Genomic DNA, 20,744 nt, shown 5'->3' with positions numbered 1-20,744 from the left:
CACATGTTACATCAACCAACACTTGTGGAGATTCTTCCTTCTAGCTTCTGGTAGATTTCCTTCCTCTTTGTCTACCACTGAATGTACTTCATTTTGATGGTAATATCTGATTAACAACCTCAGCAAGCCTTTAGAGGTGGCAGGCACTCCCCTTTGTAAGCTTCACTTACCCAAAATAACACAAACCCTTTAGTATTCCACAACAGAAACAGCACCGTAAAATCTTAAGGCCACCATCACTGCACAGTTCGGGAAAAGATCTGCATGCATGAACCAGATCCATTGCACAGGAATAACAACATTTAAAGCAGCACTGAGCTTTGGTTTAAACAGAGTAAACCAAGACTTCTGCTCTCACACCTACTGCTGCCAAATCCTTCCATCTGCATTAGCTGCAAGATGTCAGCTTGGGCATGGAAAGGAAGAATTATTTAGTGAATTTAGTGAATCCTCTGATTCAAAAATCTCATTTTAGTCACATGAGTGCCCTTGCCTAGGTGGAACAGAAGCCACGATATTTCTGAACAGGATGGTAATATCCCCGTAAAATTCCCATACAGAGGAGTGATGCTCCCGACTCTCAGTGCTTTGTTCTTTTTTGAGTGAGTCCAGTTCCTTCAGGGAAAATTCTCACCGTGCACAGCTGGAAGAAAGTCCCTAAAGGGAAGAGCAGGTCCTCAAAAGCAAAAGTGTGACAGAGGACAGCAGCAGAAAGAGTTAACAATAAGTTTGTCTTTGACATTTTATCTCATTTGTGCCACACAGCACAGAACAAAGACACACACCTGGTGTTTTAAATTTAGTGGATTCAAACAGGCATTAAAAAGAAACTGATTTTCATTCACGTTTGAGGATTTCACCTTAAGGGAAGGTCTTTCAAGGATGAACACGATACTCTTTGGCCTTCTGAAAATTAAATCAATTAAGCACAAGACTCAGTTCTTGTAAAAATATGATTTAGAAGAGCCATAAGGAAAGGAACAGTAAATCATGAAACCGAAGAAATATTTGTGAATAGGACTGACTAACCACTACAAACAGGCTGCAGCTTTTGCTAGAGGCTTGAGTTTCCACTGGTGGTTCTGCAGTGTCTCAGATCCAGGCTACTCTGGAAAAACCAAAATGAGAACTCTAACGGGACCTTGCTGTTTTCATATATCATTAACTCATGCGCTTGTGCAGGAAGATTATTGGTATTTTGAACCACTTTAAAAGACTAACCATGACTTCCAACACAACTACACCCTGCAGGGCCAGACACAGGACATATGCTAAGGTACATAATGGATGCTTTGTGGAATGAATTTCAGTTCTCTACGATGTTTAAGACACTTTAATGCTACTTTACTATGTGCATTCTTTAAAAGCTACTGTGCTTCCTTGCAATTTTTCTGCAAATGCAGTATCTACCAAAACTACAGAAATCAATAGAAAGTATCTCCAATCTTTGAAGGAGTTCACTGGTCTATAATGACAGTGTGTCTAGAATACAATAAAAACCCAAAATCCAGTAACAAATTATTCAGAAGAAAGTGCCTAGATGGACTTCTCAACAGGAAGAGATGGAAAAAGCTGATAGCTGGAAAGATACATGCTGAAACCAGAGCTGGGGGAAGGTGGAATCCTTCATTCCTCTGCTTTCAGACAAACCTCACTGGCAGGACATGGGACCTGGAGAAGAAAGGAACTCCCAAAGCATTCAGAGCCCACTTGAATCTTCCAGCTTAAGAACACAATCATGCAAGGCTGAGCCTAAGGAAATGCTTTAGCAATGTGTTGGTAGAAACACCGTGTCCCACATTCAGTATTAAAGCTCCACTTTGCTGTTCAGATCCAGCCCAGGACATTTCTTCTCACTTGAGCCCACAGCTGCCATGCAAGAACCACGCTACTACCACAGGGAAAATGGGATTGTGCAACAACACGGGACAATGAGCAGATCACCTCACTCTCTGCTCAGCACAAGACATCAAAAACCCCTAAACTGTAAACCAGCATCAACATCACACTTTCTGCAACAAATCAGCAGGGAAAATACCACATTTCATTGGGATTTTGCATAAGCGAGATTATATTCCATTAAAGAGATTATCCACTTTTGAACACTGCCTTGATAGAGGACTTATGTGTGCCACTCTTCCCTGCTTATCATCTCCCAAATGGTGTCCTGTTAAATCTGCACAGGGCATGTAAGTGACACTTTAGCTTTTAAGCAGAGATGATACCAAGACATTTTGACAATATACAGCACTGCCAAAATTTACATTTGTGGGTTTTCTTAAAGATTAAGTACCTGAGGATCAGACTGCTATTTCCAGATTTCATTTAAAATTTAATCTTTGGTCATCATGGCAGCAGAAAACTGAACCACAAGAGCAGAAAAAAAAAAAAAAAAACCAAAACAAAAAAAACCAAAAAAACAAAAACAAAAAAAAAAAAAAAAAAATAAATAAAAAAAAAAAAAAAAATAAAACACTCCAAAAATTATGGTGGATTAAAAAAATCTAACTACTTTTGAATTCTGTCTCTCTTATACTGATATGCAGAGACATTGCTGCAGCATTGCAAATTCTGAGTTGGTTACATCCCAGTTACAAACTGAGTCTCTTTAAACAGTTTGATACCATTTCACTTAACTAACAGAACTCTGAAAACATTCAGAGAAATGTTAACTTTTGAGAGCTTCTCTGTTTTATTCACTTGTATAAGATCACATGGTTACCAGACACATGCATGCTAAATATATTACATGCTACCATGGCAGCAGGTCAGTTCTGCACAAGCTGCTTGTATTAAATTTCTCCTGTAAGTGACATTAGAGTTTAGCTCTACTCCAGCACATATAGGAAGAGGCTTCACATTCCAAACTACCATCTGAAGGGGAAAACTATGCCAACACAGTACCAAGTATGCCTGTGCTACTTTAACCCATTTACTATTTTAACACACACATGCAAGCCTTGCATTCATGTTATCTGTATTATGAATTTTTCAGATTCAAAACTCCAAAGCTAATGGCTTTGTCACAGTATTTTGCTTTGAAACTTTAAGGAAAAGGTCACACAATTATAGTCTATAATATGTGACATGTTAAGATTGATGAAATTCCAAACACTAAGTGTCATTAACTGGGTAGGGTATTCAGCTACATTTGAAATCTTTTACTGGTTTATTAAACTGCCTGGGTACACAGTAACTACAAGAACACATTTTAAATAAGCATCATTGCATATTGTTGTAACAATTTCAGAGCAGATGTTCTCCATAAAAGACAGCGACATATTAAAAAATCCCACATATTGTCTCTACATATATATTGACATGTCTAGAAATACACACACTGGCATATAAAAGGCACAAACAAATCTGAGTTGTCAAAATTAATGGAGCACACCCTAAAAATATTTCATCATCCTCTGTTACAATGCTTTCCTATGTCATACTACAAGAGGACACTGCAGAGAATGCCAGCCTAATGGGGAAAGGAAGGCAACCTCTTAAAATCAGCCTCTAGACCAACACAGGGACCTTAATGACCAGGTGTTCCATGGCTTCAGACTGATGCCTTGGATAATGCAAAGATAAAAGGAGAATAGACTTGATCACCAGGGTCAAGAGAGTTTATCTGTATTCTGCTGGAGGAACAGGCATTAATCCTTTTCTTTTCCTAAGCACAGAGAAAAGCCTAACTTATCAGTAAGGGTGTAATCACAACAAGCTTCAGCACTGACGCTGGAGGCAGAGGGAAGCATACAGACCTTGGGTAAATATTTAGGAGCTAGCCCACATAAAAATCCCAGACTGTTGCTGCTCTAGTGCAACCATATCCACAGGGGGTAGGTGAAAGTTCTCACAGACCTACTTTAGCTGCAATTGCGTGTTTGCTGCAGCCCAGAAGCACATCCTGACACTGGTCCTCTTAAATAGAAATTTTGTGAGATGGTTCATACTTCACTGGTCTTCCCTTTCCACTGGTTGGGGACAGCTGGAGACCAGATAGAACTACCAGCAGGTAACCAGCTTACCCACAATAAAGATCTGCTATGGGCATACCAGGAAAACAGGGAGAGGCAAAGGTAGAGCTAAAGGTAGAGGTATGCCCGGATTTTGAGCAGATGATACTCTAAACTAGCTCATTATTCAGAGCCCTCCTTTAATTACTCTACAGAGCACACCAGCATTTATCAAATAAAACACTGACAGAAAGGTACAGAATACCATATTTTTACAGAAGGAAATTATAGCACTTCTAATTTATTTCACCCAAAGGTTAAGCACCAAACTATAATATGTCTGCAGTACGGCCCTGATATATTGACCAGGTCTCATTTTGACATTAGAACTTCTGCTCTGAGGGACCATGTTGGAGGCACAAAATCATCTTTAATATAGGAGAGACATTTTTTTTTAGTAGGAGAAACATTTCTATTAGCTACACACAGAATATGTATTCATTTATTGTCACACATTAGCACATGATTGAGAGCCTTTATCCGGTCAAACAGCATCACATGGACCAAGTGCTAACACACAGCAGAACTCTGCCTGAAGCTCCAGCATCGAATCTGGGCCATCCTTGCACTTACAGGTTTCTGTGCAGCTGCTGGAAGAGCTCCCCACCCCCCGACCCAGGGGAGCACAGAAGCTGTCGCTGAGAAGAGGAAAGAAAAAAAACCCTCCTCAAGAACCATTCTTCACCTCTGCAGAGCTGTCACAAACGTGAGCCTGGCTGAATTACCATGTTCCAAACTTGGCATTTGACTTGTTACTGCTCGAATATTAAACCATCACTTTCCTATCTGCATCAGAGATGAACCCGTTTTGTCATTATGTCTTATTTGATATTTTTCCACATTGATGACTTAAGAGGTGCAAACCATTCTGACCTGCTATTAGCAAAGTCCCAGCATTGAAGAACAGCACAAGTCCCAGCACACCAGGAGTATTTAATAACTCACACACACATCAGATTCCTACCACAAAAAGTACACACAGAACTAAAACCAAGAGCTGCACTGATAAAAAAGCCTCACAGAAAAGTCATTAAATAACTGAACCAGAAAACTCCTATATGAAGACAAAACTAGGAAGTGGGATCTACAAATACAACTTGTCTACAGAAAGCATATTTTTCATCTTTTTAAAGAACACATTTCTGATCGTACAATTGAAAAGCAGCTTCTAAGTTTTATCAATACAGTAAAAACTAAATAAACAGTTGTTTATTCTGTAAGCAAATAACATACAGTTGCTTACAATCTTACATATCACATGCAACAAGTTTTCACTAAGAAAAAAAAATGCTCCATATTATACAAAGCACCAAAAAAATCCCACTGACCTTGGTGAAGGACTTGAAATTACATTATCTGCAGCTGTGAAGTGCTACAGGTTACTCTTACTTCAGAAGCCAACAAAAACCATTGACAACAGGCAGAAATCAAAATCTATCCAGCATGATTATCAACAAAAGTAGAGCTTGCATAATGTAAAACTATGCAGATGCTCTGACTTTTAGATCAGATAATTGTTTTATTTCTCCAAAGTGTTGGTACTTAATCAGTCAGCCTTGGAGCATCTGCTTTTCAAGCCCTCAGGTGAAAAGAAGAAATAAAAATCTGTTAATGCAACTGTATTCATGAAAACACTAGAAGACACACTGAAAATGGAAGATATTAAGATAAGTAAAAGAAGATATACTTGCCAAGAGTAGAATCCACAACACTTGCTTTCTCAGGAGAAAATACAACAGTTCTTTAATACATAAATCTGTCAGAGAACTCACCATCTACCCACCAGGAAGTGAAATGAGAGAAAGCTCAAAAAAATAGCAGAGAAAAAACAGAAGGAGGTGTGGTGGAAATACTTCTTGTTTACTTGCAACTATCTAAAAAAAAATTATAGAGAATAAACAGCTGAAATCTGACATATTCACTCATCCAGACCATCACACCAAAAATCACAGGCAGCACAGCTTCAGCTGCTTACAGCACTTGCTTTTAGCCAAGTCACACATCAGAGCACACCTCCTGTGCACAGCACTGTCCTGCCCTGTCACACTGACACAGGACAGAGCACCAGATTGTTCAACCTCACCCAGGCAGGGAGATGCAGATTGAGGCACTTGCACAGGGGTCAGCAAGGAATTCAAAGGCAAGGCACCAATCTTAAATTTTCTCAACGGTAAAAATACTCAAAACAAGGCAAGGTCTGCCAATGAAGTAACGTGCTGCTAATCTAATGGATTAGCAGGCACGTTTGAGGTAATAAAGTCTTCCAGGTCACAATCTGCACTTTTAATTTAACCTACAGGTATCAACCAGAGAACTGAAAACAAATGCAAAAACACAGAATTTGCACTAGAAAATTATTCCTAATTTTTTACCTTGCATATTTATAAATAGCAAGAGCTGATGGAAATAATACTTGGCAGAACACAGTGCTCAGTTAAAGCTCTGAGTCAGGCCAAATTACAACAGGTAGAAACTACCACCATCATCATCCAACCATTATCACATCCCAAGACCTGTATGCTGGGCACTTCAGAAGCCTCCATCACACATAGATACCAAAATTAAATAAAATTATGTCCCCTGGTTTTCTCTATTTGTTAAAGGCCATCTGAGCCAAATCTTTCTTAGAACAGAGACATCAATCTAGACCACAGACAAGTTTTGGAACTCCAAGTTTTACAGAAAGCCACAAGCTTCATTGTAGTTTAATCGCCTAAATTAAAAACATAAACAAGATTTCAGTTTTTTAATGGATGACTGATTTAAATTTGCCACATTAGTCTACTTTTGAAGCATTTCATGCAGCAACATTTGCTAAATCAAAAAAACATTAGCATGTTCTCACAACACACAAAAAATGACCAAAACACATCTAATAAAGAAACAAATGGAAAAAGAGTAAAAGTTGGTGGGTGCTGTCATTTGCTTTACTGGAACACATCAAATAATTTCAGCACTGTTCCGCTAAAGATGTAAAGAAGAGCTGAGACAGGAATTCACAGCTACAAACCACACGAGACCACGTGAGATGTATCCACCTCAAAAAAGCAGGTGCACTGCCATCCACATCTTGCTAGTGCATAATCACAACTGAACATATTAACCCAGTTTCCCAAAGCCTTAATGATGACAAATATGACACTGAAAACATGTTCTTCATTAAGAAACAGGTTTGCCACATTTAGGTGCTACAACTAACGAGCATTTTGTGAGATGATGGATTTTCAAGCAGTAGGGATAATGAACTAAATTATTCCTGTGTGCTATGCTAACATGCTACTGACTGGCACAGCTACATTAAATGAGTTACAAGGTGTCCTGTATACATTTACCAAAATAGAGCTTTACTGTGGATCTAAGAGGGGACCTGAGGAATTCTAGCTGAACAGACAGACAATTTCCCCAAACTTGGACTCATCCAGAAGACAGGTCTAATGAATAGTATTTTTCCTATTGTAATGCTCTTCAGTACAGTGCCCTGCCAAGTCTTTCAAATGACAGTGTCATTAAGATAAACCCAGGAAGGTACTGTACAGGAAAATAGGCAAGGCCTGTTTATGGGATACACAGACCTCAGAGCTGGGTGAAGGATCTTCTGGTTTAGGAAGATTTCATACATAAACTGCTTGAGATGAGCAGAAGAGCACTAGAACTCAGAAAAAATTTTTAAAAAATTCTTTAAATGGTATGGATATTATCATTCCTCATTATCCAAATGACTCTGAGCATCTCCAGAACCAGTGCATCTCCCCACAGGCAGAGTATGAAGGCTGAAACCAGGAATTGTAGAACAGCACCTCAACCCACTGGAAGCTGAGAGCGACAACTGAAGTGCAGATCTAAAGCTACAGTCATTAAATTGAACAGTGAGACTTCAATATTTATTGTAGATCTAAAAGAGAAATGTACAGATCCACAAAGAATGACTGCACACATGTTCTCTAAACAATGCTAATCCAATTAGGTATCACTCATTTAGACAGATACATTGCTTTAATTATGCTCAAATTGTCTCCTATTGCTAAAATAAAAGTTAAATAATTTAATTTTGTAGGGGAATACAGCAGAGGAGAAGGAGACAAAGACTTGGATTCAAAAGTTCATGTGATTGCCAAAATGGGAAAAAGACTGTTCCCTACACACTCAGGAACCATTAAAACCCTTCAGCATTTTTTGCCAAACATGGTTTCACGTATTTTTTTACAGTGCTTCAAAAGGTTTTGCTAAGGCAACTTGTGTATTGACAATAATATGCTGTATTATAAAGAAGACAATAGCAAGATCTGAGTAATGTGTATTAAAGAAAACACATTCACTACCATGGGAACCCTGTCAGAATTCACCACTACTGCAAGTCATCCACAGGAAGCTTTTCTGTGCTAGACTTCCCCTCCTAATAATCTCTCTACTAATATTTCTAAGACATAAACAGTAATATAATAGGAGAGGACAAGCACACAGGCAATGCCATTGGCCTACAGCATTTTCATCTAAATAGGTCTAACAGACACAAGGAGACAGTAGAAAGAATTCCAGAATAAGATTTCCACCACTTACATCATCACTACAGCCAAGGATTTCACTGGAACATTGACACTAATTCACTGAAAACTCATTGTAAGCACAGTTAATGAATGTGGGAGAAACCAGGAAAAAAAACATCTCCACACACACAACACAAAGAACCAAGCATTACAAGAAATGTCCTAAATCCCACTGGAAGCTGACTTAAGATAAAGTAGTCTAGGAAGTTTCACTGGAATAAGTGGACCTTGTAAAGTAGTACATCACTAAAAATCATACCTAGACCAAGCTTTAGGGATCCACAGCTTAAACAGGAAGAGAGGCAAGTTCCACCTCCCAGCCTTCGTTAGAGTGCAATTCTATCTGCATGCGTAAGAGCACCAGCAATAACAGCAAAATAAAATCAGAGTTAAACATTAAACGACACATAGGACTTGTCTGGCTGCAGCCATTTACTGGAAAAGCTCAAGGAACACTGCAGCGTATGCATGACATCAATGTATGGTTAAAACTCCTTTGCTCACTTCATGGAGGTAGTACATCAAATCCACCTGGAAGGAGAACACAAACCTTACCAGAATTTGTTTTTAACTATGTCTTGCAGAGTCCAAATTAGTTTTTCAATGAAGGTCTGCAAACTCAAACGTAACAAAAGCATCTCTTACAAGACTGTTTTGCAGGGTTTGAGAGATGAAGATAAAGAACCTACAAGTGTCAAGATAGAAGTTTTATCAGACTTGGGAATGAACAGTTAATAACTGGAAGAGAACAAACCTTCCCTAAAAAGCATTTTACACATGGAAACAACAGAACTAAATTTTCTCCTCGAAGTCAAGAGTAGCCAGTATTGGAGTGCCCTAGCATGAGCCACTGTTCCAACAAACAGTGAGTTGTAAATGAAATGCTGAAATCCACTGTTAATCAACACAAAAAGCACGGTAATGGCACATAACTTTAGGGGATTTATGAATTTCAGAAAAAGTAAAGAAAGGGACAACTTTCAGAAAACACAGAATAAGTCACACAAGCAACATCCTGAATGTATTGTATATCAAGTTCCTTTCCCTGCATAGTAACAAGAAAAAAAGTATTCTAATCCCTTGTTCAAGATTGTAGCAACCACAATAGCAACTGCAGCAGCAGCTTTTCCAAGAAAGGCATTCCAAATGTAGAGAGTTTACCCCTCAGAACTGGTGTACCTACAACAATCTTAATTAACACATGCAATTGTACCCTTGTCTAAATTAGTATTTGTCTGAAGAGATGGAAATGAAGATAGAAGACAAGACAATTATAGAAAGTATGAAACCTAGATATACAGTCTCAAGGAAGTACAAATGTTAATGGTCAGACACTTCAAACTTTAAAGGTCTGAGACCTAAAATATTGGTAAGTTTGAAACGAGGCATTTGAGGTAAAATGAGACTCGCGCTCTCTGAAGTGCAAGGGTTGATAAACAGAGCCAGACACTAAAGCTACAAATATAAAAAATAACCCAAGGAAAGGACCTGAACTGGAACTGAATTTTTTTGTTTCCATTCCACTTGTATCTTGGTTGAAACCAAGGAGAAGCACCATTCTAGTTACTTTATCAGGCTGTTGTCAAATTCTTGAAGGAAAATATGTGTAAATCCTAGCTCAGGTGAGCTGAATCATTCGTGTTCAAGGTCCACCTATATCCTCAAGAGATTTTCACCTACTCCTCCCTTCCTGCTTAGTGGCCCAAACTCTGACACATCTCTGTGGTTCACTGCATGTGACTGGGACTGGGCTGGCTGTCCTGTCATTGTCCCAATACTGCCACCAGATCAGACTATTTTAAGATAAGCTAATTATGCCACTGAAAAATCTTATAAGCCACTAAGACTAAGCAGAGGAGACCACGAAGATTTAAAAGCAGAGAAGCACAGGTAAGACAGAAGCAAAAATTGTGATCTCAAGTCTTCCAGATAAGAAGCTGGGAGGATTCCTTGCCAGATTGCAACTGAATTTTAGGCTGTGCTTACTTTCTCCTGCTTCTAACAGTCCTAACAAGCACAAAAGAAACTTCACATGAAAGGCTGGTGTTCCTTACACTTTCAGAAAATTAGTCATTCAAGCCTTAGAAAAACAACACACCAACACCTTTGTGGCTTGCTTGTAGGCATTATCTACATGCATGCAAGACAGCTACAGAAACCAGCTTAGGTGCCTTAAGACAAACAGATCTGAAGGAGAATCCTCAATTAGGATTTCTGTTGCACAGAAAGTTTTCAAGAAGTTTATCAAATCATCTTCTCATTAATGTTTCATTCAAGGGCTGAATGACTGAAAAGCAGGTAAAAACTTCTTTTGAGAACTACTCAGCCAGTACCCAGCAATGTTGTGGTAGGTTTTATTACAGATCAATTTAGCCCTTAAAAAAAACTTGTTAAAAAAATGGGATCCAGCAAGTTCTACATAAAGCACAGATATGAGCATCACATGGGGGAGGAGGTGAGGTAGGGCATTTAGATAAATTTATTAATATGTCTTCAAAATATAGGAAGACTCCAACTATCTTCCCATATACTTACAAGCAGGTCTCATCAAAATTAAGATATATTTATTTCGCTAACCGAAAGAATTCAAGCCTAACATGATATTTAGAACAAATCAAATACAGTAAAAGCAAAGCAAATTAAGAAACTGAATACAGTTTTAAATCACCCTAACTTTAAGTTTTATTTTAATAAAATTAAATACAAACACTTAGGAAAAAAAGAGTTTGCTGATAATTAGATTAAAGCATTATCAATGATGGCATTAAAACCCTGAAGATAGAACCGGCTATTTCCACAGCTTTATAACTCACTTTTGTAATAAAATGAGGTTTACTTGATCACAGTCTATTCTCTCTCATTAACAGCTTCTGATTAAATTGGCCAGTTTCAACCAACTGCCGTAGCAAATGCATCAATTATTTTTGAGATTTCCTAAAAGTGCTGCAGAATTTTTGACCTGGCATTTGCAGAGAAGCCCCGGGCAGAGCAGTGACCAAAGGCAGCAGGTTCTGGGGGATGTCTGAGCAGTCAGCAGGCACCTGTGCTCAGCCTGGCCACAGCTGGCACAACATTTAAGATACCTGGAGAACTGAAGAGAAACTGTAAAGAGGGGATACTCTAAAAGATCAGGGAGTAACAGAAGAGTTGAAAAATAAGGGAAATAGAAATTGTCCAGGTTTTATTACTTGCAAAACCACTTCTTTACTAATACTGTTCAGACTATTTTTAAGTTTACTTCCACCATTTCTCCATAATTTAATAACATAAATAAAATGGACTATAGAAGACAGAATAAAAATTTTCATATATACACTTTGTTCCTCCCTCTTCCCCATACCATGCTTCACTTGCTCCTCTGCAACCCAGCCATAGAGCTGGAGTCCTTTTATCTCATGCAATCACACTGGTTATGCTTGCCTAGAGCCAGCGTTAACAGGACAGTCTACAGATCCTTTAATGACTTCATCTCCTCCGAGACAAAAATAAGATGGTGAAAAGAATGAAACAACAAGACAGCAAAACCCAATAGCACCCAAGAGTAACAGCTGGCTCTGAAGTGTTTCTTCAGTCCTGTGGCAGGAGCTGATGGTTTCGCCCATCCGCAGGCTCGGCCAAGCCCCCGGTGCTGCACGGGCACGCCGGGATCACCAGAGGGAGCTGCGGGGGCTCCGAACGGGCCGCACGGGCCAACTGGGCTGGCATCGCAGCCTCCACACTCGGGGCAAATCCTTCCCTCAGCTCTGAAGAAAAAGCAGTTTTTACTTGAGTTTCTTCGCAGTCAGAACCTTCCGATCCCCTCTCCCATCGCAGCTTCTCGAGGGAATGACTCTGTCACTTCCTGGTGGAATCTGGTGCAGGTTTTACATAAGCACCTTGTGCTAACACACGACTCGTTTTAAGTACGAGTGTGACAACAACGGGGTGCACTGACTAGTTCAGGGCATCCTCGGGAGAGAACTGTAAAAACAAGGATGTCACCACTCGGCATGACTTGACAGGACAGGAGCCCAGCTCCTCAGCAAAAACACAAGGGGAAAACTACCGAGACACAAGAAGAGACTGCGACTGAAGCGGAGCCGCCTCCCGGCCAGGGCAGCCTGAGGGGATCTCAGAAGATTTACTGCGAAGCAGCTTGGGGGATAACTGGGGGATATCGGGTTACATTTCATCCCACCGGGAATCCAAGTCCCCTTTGGAGATAAGCCTAGGAAAAAATTCAACCAGGAGTCACCAGGAGCATCAGAATGCCATGACAGAACAGTAGCCGAAATTTTCAACTCTCCCATTACCCTGTCTCACCTCCCGAACAAACCATTCGTCTTGTAAGGTACTTTCCTCCTAATTTGCATATGGCACCTAAATGACTCCAATATTCAGGAACATTAAGTTTTAAAATCCCGAATTTCCAATCGTTTCAATGCCACATTTTACTAGTTTATTGAAGACAATGAATTAGCTGTGATAAGCAGAAAGAGAGACCATTACGTTTTTCCTTTTTTTAGGGAAAAAAAAAATCATTTAACAATTACGGTAATTCTTGTTGTTCCTGGCCTCCTCAAATTTTATCTCATATTAACCCCAGTGCAAAGCCTGGAGAGTCTTCTTAAATTTCTATGTCCTTCACTGAGAACAAGTTCTTTCTACATGATTTTGTAATACAGAATTGATAAAATAGTTTTTAAATTTCAGTTGTTTCAATTGATAGTTTCCCATTACTTTTTTGACAGCTATTCAGGTTAGCAGTTTTCATATTTGTGACAAAGAAAACAACAAGCACCTATTTAAAACTCATTCTATGACATCCAAAACCATTACATGTTCCACACTCTTCTCGGGAATTTTCATGACATTTGTGTTAACAATTACAACTTCTGCAAACCACCCCTATTCCATATCTCCAATATTCAGCAAATTCTTGCTTCCATCAATTGACCACATTTCTCTTCAGCCATCCACGATTTTGTCTCCTTCCCCTGAAAGAGGAGTTCTAATTTAGTGCTTCCTAATGGAAACCATTAATACTTTTACTGCTGGCACTTTTTTCATAGCCCAACATCTCTCAAAGCAAAGATCTTCACATACGTCACAGTGACAAACCATTTGGAATGTTATGAACAAAGACAAGGAGGACAATAAGAAGACAAAACATTAAAAAACCTCAACACTCAAAAAAAAAATACAGGAGGATATTAAGGAAGTCTCTCAGAGGAAATCCTTCTGCACTCAAAAGCTTCAAATCCCTGAAGCCAACTATTAAAGTAAATATGTGTATTATTAAACTCAGACTAACAAACATAATTTGACAGACTATAGGCTCGAAAATTTTAGCAGAAAGTGCTTTTCCATTTTTGTAGGCATCAAGTGAAACAAATTATCTTGTACTGTACCTTTGACTTCCCTCGTCTACTCTGAAACCAAGGGGATTCTGAATATAAATTTAAGACACCTGACTTAATTAAAACCTCATACCATTACACAATAATTTCAACAGCTTCAAGGAAAAATAAAAATTCTAAAAATTTCAGTTTATTACCCTCAGTGCCTGACAAGATAATAAAAGAACAATGATGATGGAACATTCCCTTTTCTCAAACACTCTCAGAAGGCTCATTGCTTTGAAAGCTCGCACTGGAAGAAGCAACATTTGTAAATTGCTCTATACACCAAATTATTAGCAGTCATTCTTGTCAGCTTACAGCTTTTAAAACAGGATGCATGCAGTCATATCAGGAAGAGGCAGTTGCTTGTGAAAGAATGATACCAAAAACAAGATGTCCCTAATGCAGATAACCTCACACAATGCTTCTGAGCTATACCATACAAGTTTCCCACATGATGGTCAATTAAATACAACTCAAAACATCTGGAGAAAGATAACCATTTAAAAACAGTCCCTTTTTTTTATATCTGAGGGGAAAAAAAAGTGACTTTTTTTCTCAGCTCTTGGACTCAATTATTGCAAATTTTTTGTGATGCAGGGTGTAAATTCACATTATCCTGACACTTTGCAAAAGTTTCTGTAATGGACACTGCCAAGACAAGGCTGTGGTGCTCTTTATGGCCCCTCATCTTTTGGACATATGTGTCTATCTGAGTCCCTGAAGGTTCAACCTCTTACTTACTCTCTTCTCTTACAACTGTTTGTAATTCTTCCATATCATAAGGGACACTAAAATAATTTCCTCTGAATTCTGTTTCTCAATTCTGTAAGCCACAATTTTCAATAAAGAAATGTGTAACAGCATAGTCTCAGTACAGCTCATTTACAGACATGCTTACACAATTATATAGCTAAAAGTTTAATAATTTAACCCCCTTGACCTTCCAAACACGAAGTGAGCACAGAAAATGAAAAGATCAGGCCTTTGTATCTTGGTATAAAAACCTCAACTCTGGTCCTGACCACAGCGTGCAAGTGTCACTGCAGGTAACAGATGACACATCTGCTTTACATATTGTCACAGGTCAGCTTTCAGACAATAAAAACACCACCACTCCAGTCCATGAAATCCTAAATTACAGCGTCAGAAGCAACCTGGTTTTCAAATGAAACTCAGTTACACACTCAAAGAGATTTGAAATAAATGTGAAAAAAATCCTTCTTCACCTCTATTATCATCATAAAAGTATCACGAGCACAAACCCACCCATTCTACACACCCACTCCTAGGTGATCTCTGACCATGACACATTTTTCTCTGAGTCAATTAGCTCCTGATTAGAAAAAAAGTAAAAGATGCTTTGTCATCAGTGCCTGGTACACAGACACTTCAAGCAAGCACCTTTCCACAACTCTGCCTGGCTGGTAATTCCTAGCACCTACTTTTTATCTTACTATACTTAAAATAGGCGTGCAACAATTCTCAGTAACTCCTAGTGAAATCACAAAGAAATGCAGAACACGTTTTCAAATTTCCAGGTTGGCCCAAAAGGACTTTGCCAGAATTCAAAAGCTCTCCAGGGACAGAGGCAAATATAATTGGGAGACCTACCTAATTAAGCATCACTAACATTTTGAATATAAAGTAGTTAATTCCCTGAAAAATAATTCAATTAATCACACTCTTATTAAGAGGGACGTATTTTCTTCTGATCATAGAGGCACGCTTGTACTGCTACAACACACAGAACAAAAGGCAGAGTGCTCGGGTAAAAAAGGTTCTGTATTCCCCTGCACTAAAATTTTGAAAAATACTGGTCACAAAATTTAGCCAGCCTTATTCTAATAAAATTCCTTCCTAATTCTTCACTGTAGACTCAGATTAAGAATAAAAGGAGAAATATATATATATATATATATATATAATTCAAAGTATTCCAACAATGTGATTGTCTTGGACTGGGGGGGAATGTGAAATCTCAGGAACAGAGGGGTCTTGCAAGATTTTAATTACTCTAGTGTCAAATGGAAATGAGAGTACACAGTATAGGGGTTTGTGTTTCTAAAGAAAGTTATATGTTAAATAAAAACAAATCTATAAATACTCTTGCAGAACCATTAAACAAAAGCCAAAACAATACAGTTGATTTTTTTAAAAAAATCGGTGCCTTAATATGGAGGGAAAATTTTTTTCTTTTCAACTTCCTAAGCAGTAACTTGAAAGATCAAGTGTTAAAATAAAAATGCACCATATGAGGGGAGTGGTCAGAGGTAGAAATCTAGATCAGATGCTTACTTTCAAATAAATGAAGGAAAATTTATTATTGCAGACTGGGAGCTCATTATTTATTAGCTGGTGCTCTACCACAGAACATATGCTGGGGGGGAGGGTAACTGTCATATCACACAGCTGAAGGCTGGTCTGAACTCTCACTAACACTATTTTGTTCTCTTACACTGGATACTGCATCAATGACCTAAAATGTATTTTCATCATCTGTCCAAAAAAATTCCTCAAGTTTTTTACTAGAAGGTCAACAAAGCTAACTAGGGGGAGAGGTGAAAGAATGTCTTGTGTCATCTCTCAAACTTCCTAAGACACCCAAAGCATCTTGCAAACATCCAGGGGGAAAATCAGCTACCTTTAGTTATTTCTCATCTGCCTGCACCTTAAACCAAGGGGATTCTGAGTATAAATTTAAGACACTTAAATTAAAACCTCATACTATTACATACCTTCAAAGTCTTTATTCACTTTATTTCACTGGCAGGAGCGAGGGTTGAACTAACCCCACATCAGCACCACCTCTGTAACAGTGACAAGTCCATTCAGGTAATCACTGCATGGGCCTTGGAGTGCACAGGAAGGCACACAAAAAAAGGGAGTGCTGTGTTTATATTCCCTGGTTCTTCACCAGAGCTGAAAGAATCAAATCTGAACACAAAGCACCAAATTCGCCCATATTATCACAGACAGAGATTTTGACTTTTGTTCCATTTGATCCATTGAAGAACACATTATTACACATGTGAAATAATGTCTTTCCATTACAATAAATGTGAAAACTTAAAGCGATTTGTGCATTAAGAAGCACATACATTGCCACATGATGTTCCAATTAATTCAAAGGAAGATTTGTTGCAATGAAAAGGAAAAGCAGATCCCAGTGCTGTGCACACACTACCAGGCTGCTGTCAGGACTGAGTAGGCCTAAAGCCCAAGGTTTATACAGAATATTTAATTCTTGAACAATATGAAATTAAGAATTCGCTAAGGTGACATGTGCTAATGGTAATTTTTAGAAAACATAAACTTTTTAAAAATTCAACTAAACCCCACAGCCCTCTCTCAAGCAAGGCATAACAAACCACACCTATAACTAATTCAAGATATTCCTTATTTAGGGAAAAAAGTGGCCAAACTAATACAGATTTGCTCATTGCACTCCTTACATTACAGCATTAGACTACACTTCTTTCAGTACTGCTGGAGAATTAATCAGCTGTGTTTTGTTAGGAGAGCAGGCAAGGTAGCACGGCATTGTTCACAGAGCAGAGTGGTGCCTCCAGGCTCTCTGAAGCAGCACTTGGGCCCAGAATATACAGAATGACATCAACAAGTTATCTGAGAAACGTGGCCAACATTCTAAAATAAACCCATAAAATCTCTGCTGCCCACATTAACCAGTTTAAGGTGAGCCACACACACTTCAGCTCAAAGGTTTCTAAATAAGATGAGTCTTCTGCCATAATAAGCCGTTTTATTCTCCAGAATTATTTCAAGTTTGAATGCAGCCATGTCTTCCTCATCGTGCTAGTCCAACATGACTCAATTTCTCTAAGTTCATAAAATTCAATGTTCACTTTCTTCTCCATCTGTGGTTTCACAGAGAAAGAAACTCATATTATAGGGATCGAAATCCAGGGATCTGCACATATGCAAAGCATTCCATGGCCCCACTCACTCGGAGGTGAGCAGTGACCACATCGGTTTAAGCACACACTGAAAAAATGGAGCAGGACAAGCAAACAGCAAGCTAAAGCCGATGGATTTCCATCATCATCTCTAAATGCCTGCCCACAAATAAATCACAGAAACGCTGGAATGTTCAAACTGCTTTAGATCAGCTCCAGGGGCAGAGAGCAGGAGTTTCATGCACACCAAAGCTGTCCCGAGGTAGAGCCTGGCCCTGACATTGAGGGGTTCTTCCCATTTACCGACGAGTCCCCTCTGCTACTACACGTGCACCCCGCCAACTACAGATGTAGGAAAGAATTATGGAGGAGAAAAATAACTGACCAGGGCACTGGGTAATTTTCTTTTTGAAATTCCAAACTGAATGCCTTCCGTGAAAAAGGCTCATCTCCAGCTGCACAGCACCATCATAATCGCTTAATATCGTGACAATTTGTTCCATTCTCTTATTTTTGATTTGCTGGCTTAACAAGTATAGAATTTTAAAATATCATGTAATAATGATACCCTTTAGTGAACAAAAGCACCAACATTACATCCTTTATTATAATTTATTATAATCCTTCTAAATTATGTAATTGAATAACATGTCATTTTGCACATATTATAGCACCTCAATGAAAAAAAAATAGTTTAAATGAGGAACTCCACACTTCTCCCCCAAATCACCTGTGAGACAGGAGGAAAAAAAACTTAAACATTACATTCTTATATGTAAAAGGTATTTTAAATAATTTTAAATACAGACAGAATAGACGACAGGAATGTTGCCCTGACATCTTTTGCACGGGTCATTTAAATACCAGATAGCAATACGAAGACACCAGAATTATCTAACAAAATATAGCTAGTTAGTTGCTAAAAAAAAAATAACCAAAATAAACTTGCATAAGGAACAATTGTGTGTAGACAGTTCGCAGAGTTAAGCTTGAAAGCTCCTAGCCTTCCTCATGCTAAATAAAAATTTTCTAGACTGTGAAAAAGGTTTAAAATAAATACATCTACATTACCAATTCCATACCAAACCACTTTATTTTCCTTACTACTGTTTACAAATTCTTCCTTTTCCTTCCTCATTTGTACGTCCCAGAACCCCTTACCCCACTCCTCATAATGGTTTTAGTCGTTGTATGGCTGTGGGACACAATGTTTTTACACTAAACAATAAAAAAAAATCCCTCTTCTTAAATGATCTTTTTTTCCCCTACAGAACTCCAGTTTCTCAACTCTGAAATTAATCACCTGTCAAACAAGGCACTGGGGTCAGTTTTTCTGAGCAATTCCACTCTCCTCGCCGCTTAGCATCTCAAAAGCAGGTAAAAATTTATTGCAAGATACAGCTCCATAAACTTAAAAAAAATTAGTCTTTCCAGTCAGAAGCGGACCAGTCCTTTTTCCTCACGACTTCTGCCGCTGAACACAAAATCCTGTTGGCAGCACAACCCCGCTGTACCTTCACCCTTCTCCCTCTGGACAAAACACCCTGCGGTTCACCCATCAGGAGCGCTTGTCCCCCTGCCATTCCCAGCACACCTTCCTGCGGCGCACAACTCCTTGAACCATTCCCACCTCCCCCTGCCCGACCCCGGCCGCTCCCGCCGGCGCATTCCACGGACGGGCTCCCGGCGAGGCTTTTCCTGTTGGTTCCCTGCTCGCCGCGATGTCGCCTTCCCCAACGACACCCAGCACAAAGGGTCCTTTCCCCGCACCCCGGGCGCTCCAGGGCCGCGTACCCCACCCTCCTTCGCTCCCTCCCGCCCGGTCCTCGGGTAGATCTGCCGGCCTGGCCCATAAATGTCCATCCCCTCCCGCAGAAAGTTCTGGGGAGGCTCCGGGAACTCGCCCACCCCGGGACCCCGCCGGCTCCCCCCGCTCCGCTCTCTCAGAGCGGGATGGGGCCGGCGGGGGGGGACCTCCTTCCTTTCCCCCTTTCCCCTCCCGCCACCCCTTCGGCCGCTGTCCCCGACCCTCGCTGACCCTCGGGCTGAGGGAACACGCTCCGCTGGCCGCGCGGAGCCGGGACCCCGGGACCCCTCGCTCACCGCCGCTCCCCCGCTCGCTCCGCTCCCGCCGCGGCTCCTCAGGAGACACTGACACCGGCGCACGGATACCGCGCCGCGCTATTTTTGGGAAACAAGGCCCGACCACGGCCGGAACTACAGCTTCTGTCACACTCTCCTTCAGTATCCTTCCGCACTTTTCTCCGCGCAGCTCCGGCGGGGCCGAGGGCGCTCAGCGGCGCCGGGAAGGGGCGGGACTGAACGGGGATGGCGGGGAGGGGCGCGGTGCCCCCGCGGCGGGCTCTGGGGCGGGCACGGCCGCGCTCCGCACTCGAAGCATCGCCGGATTACTTTGTTGGGCCAGGGAGCGGCCGGGCCTACATTCCTGCCCGCCGACCCTCCCCGGAGTGACGGCGTGCACAGCCAATCGCAGCGCCCGCCCGGGACAGCCCGCCAATCAGAGCGCAGTTGGTGGGCGGGGCGTAGAGAAACGTGGACGGTTTGAGTGACAGCGGAGCGCTCAATCAGAAAGGCGGGGTGGGAAGCAACGGCCAATCAGAGCCGAGTGGGGGCGGGGTCGTTGGGAAGGCAACGCCCCGCTTCTCCGTGCTCGAGGGGCGCGCATGCGCAGAGCGCGGGGCCGGGTGCGCCGGCGGTGACGCACCGAGCCCGGCCCGCCCCGAGCAGCGCCTGCGCCAACGCGGGGCCTTGGGGGCCGAGCGGGGCTTTGGGGAAATTAAAACAAGTCCCGGGGAGCGGCCCCGAGGCCCCCGCGTCCTGAGCGTGCGGCACGGACCGCAGCAGATGCCATACCCCCACAAACAGCTC

The 20,744-nt window shown here is 40.8% G+C and overlaps 1 protein-coding gene across 7 annotated transcripts in view; it reads right to left on the bottom strand.

The window, feature by feature from the left end:
- MEF2A (myocyte enhancer factor 2A) overlaps positions 1 to 20,261 on the bottom strand; it is an 81,929-nt gene extending 61,668 nt beyond the window's left edge. Inside the window, exon 1 of one of the 7 annotated variants that reach the window (XM_088172657.1) lies at positions 19,959 to 20,261. The gene's annotated coding sequence lies outside the window, so the exon portion shown is untranslated. Of the gene's footprint in view, positions 1 to 19,893 lie in introns of all 7 variants that reach the window. The other 6 variants (XM_088172654.1, XM_088172652.1, XM_014874558.2 and 3 more) reach the window with 6 other exon arrangements.
- Between the last annotated feature and the right edge of the window lie 483 nt (positions 20,262 to 20,744).

This window comes from Sturnus vulgaris, chromosome 13, assembly GCF_052056855.1.
Source record: "Sturnus vulgaris isolate bStuVul1 chromosome 13, bStuVul1.hap1, whole genome shotgun sequence".
NCBI classification, from domain to species: domain Eukaryota; kingdom Metazoa; phylum Chordata; class Aves; order Passeriformes; family Sturnidae; genus Sturnus; species Sturnus vulgaris.
This window is presented reverse-complemented; position numbering and strand designations above follow the sequence as displayed.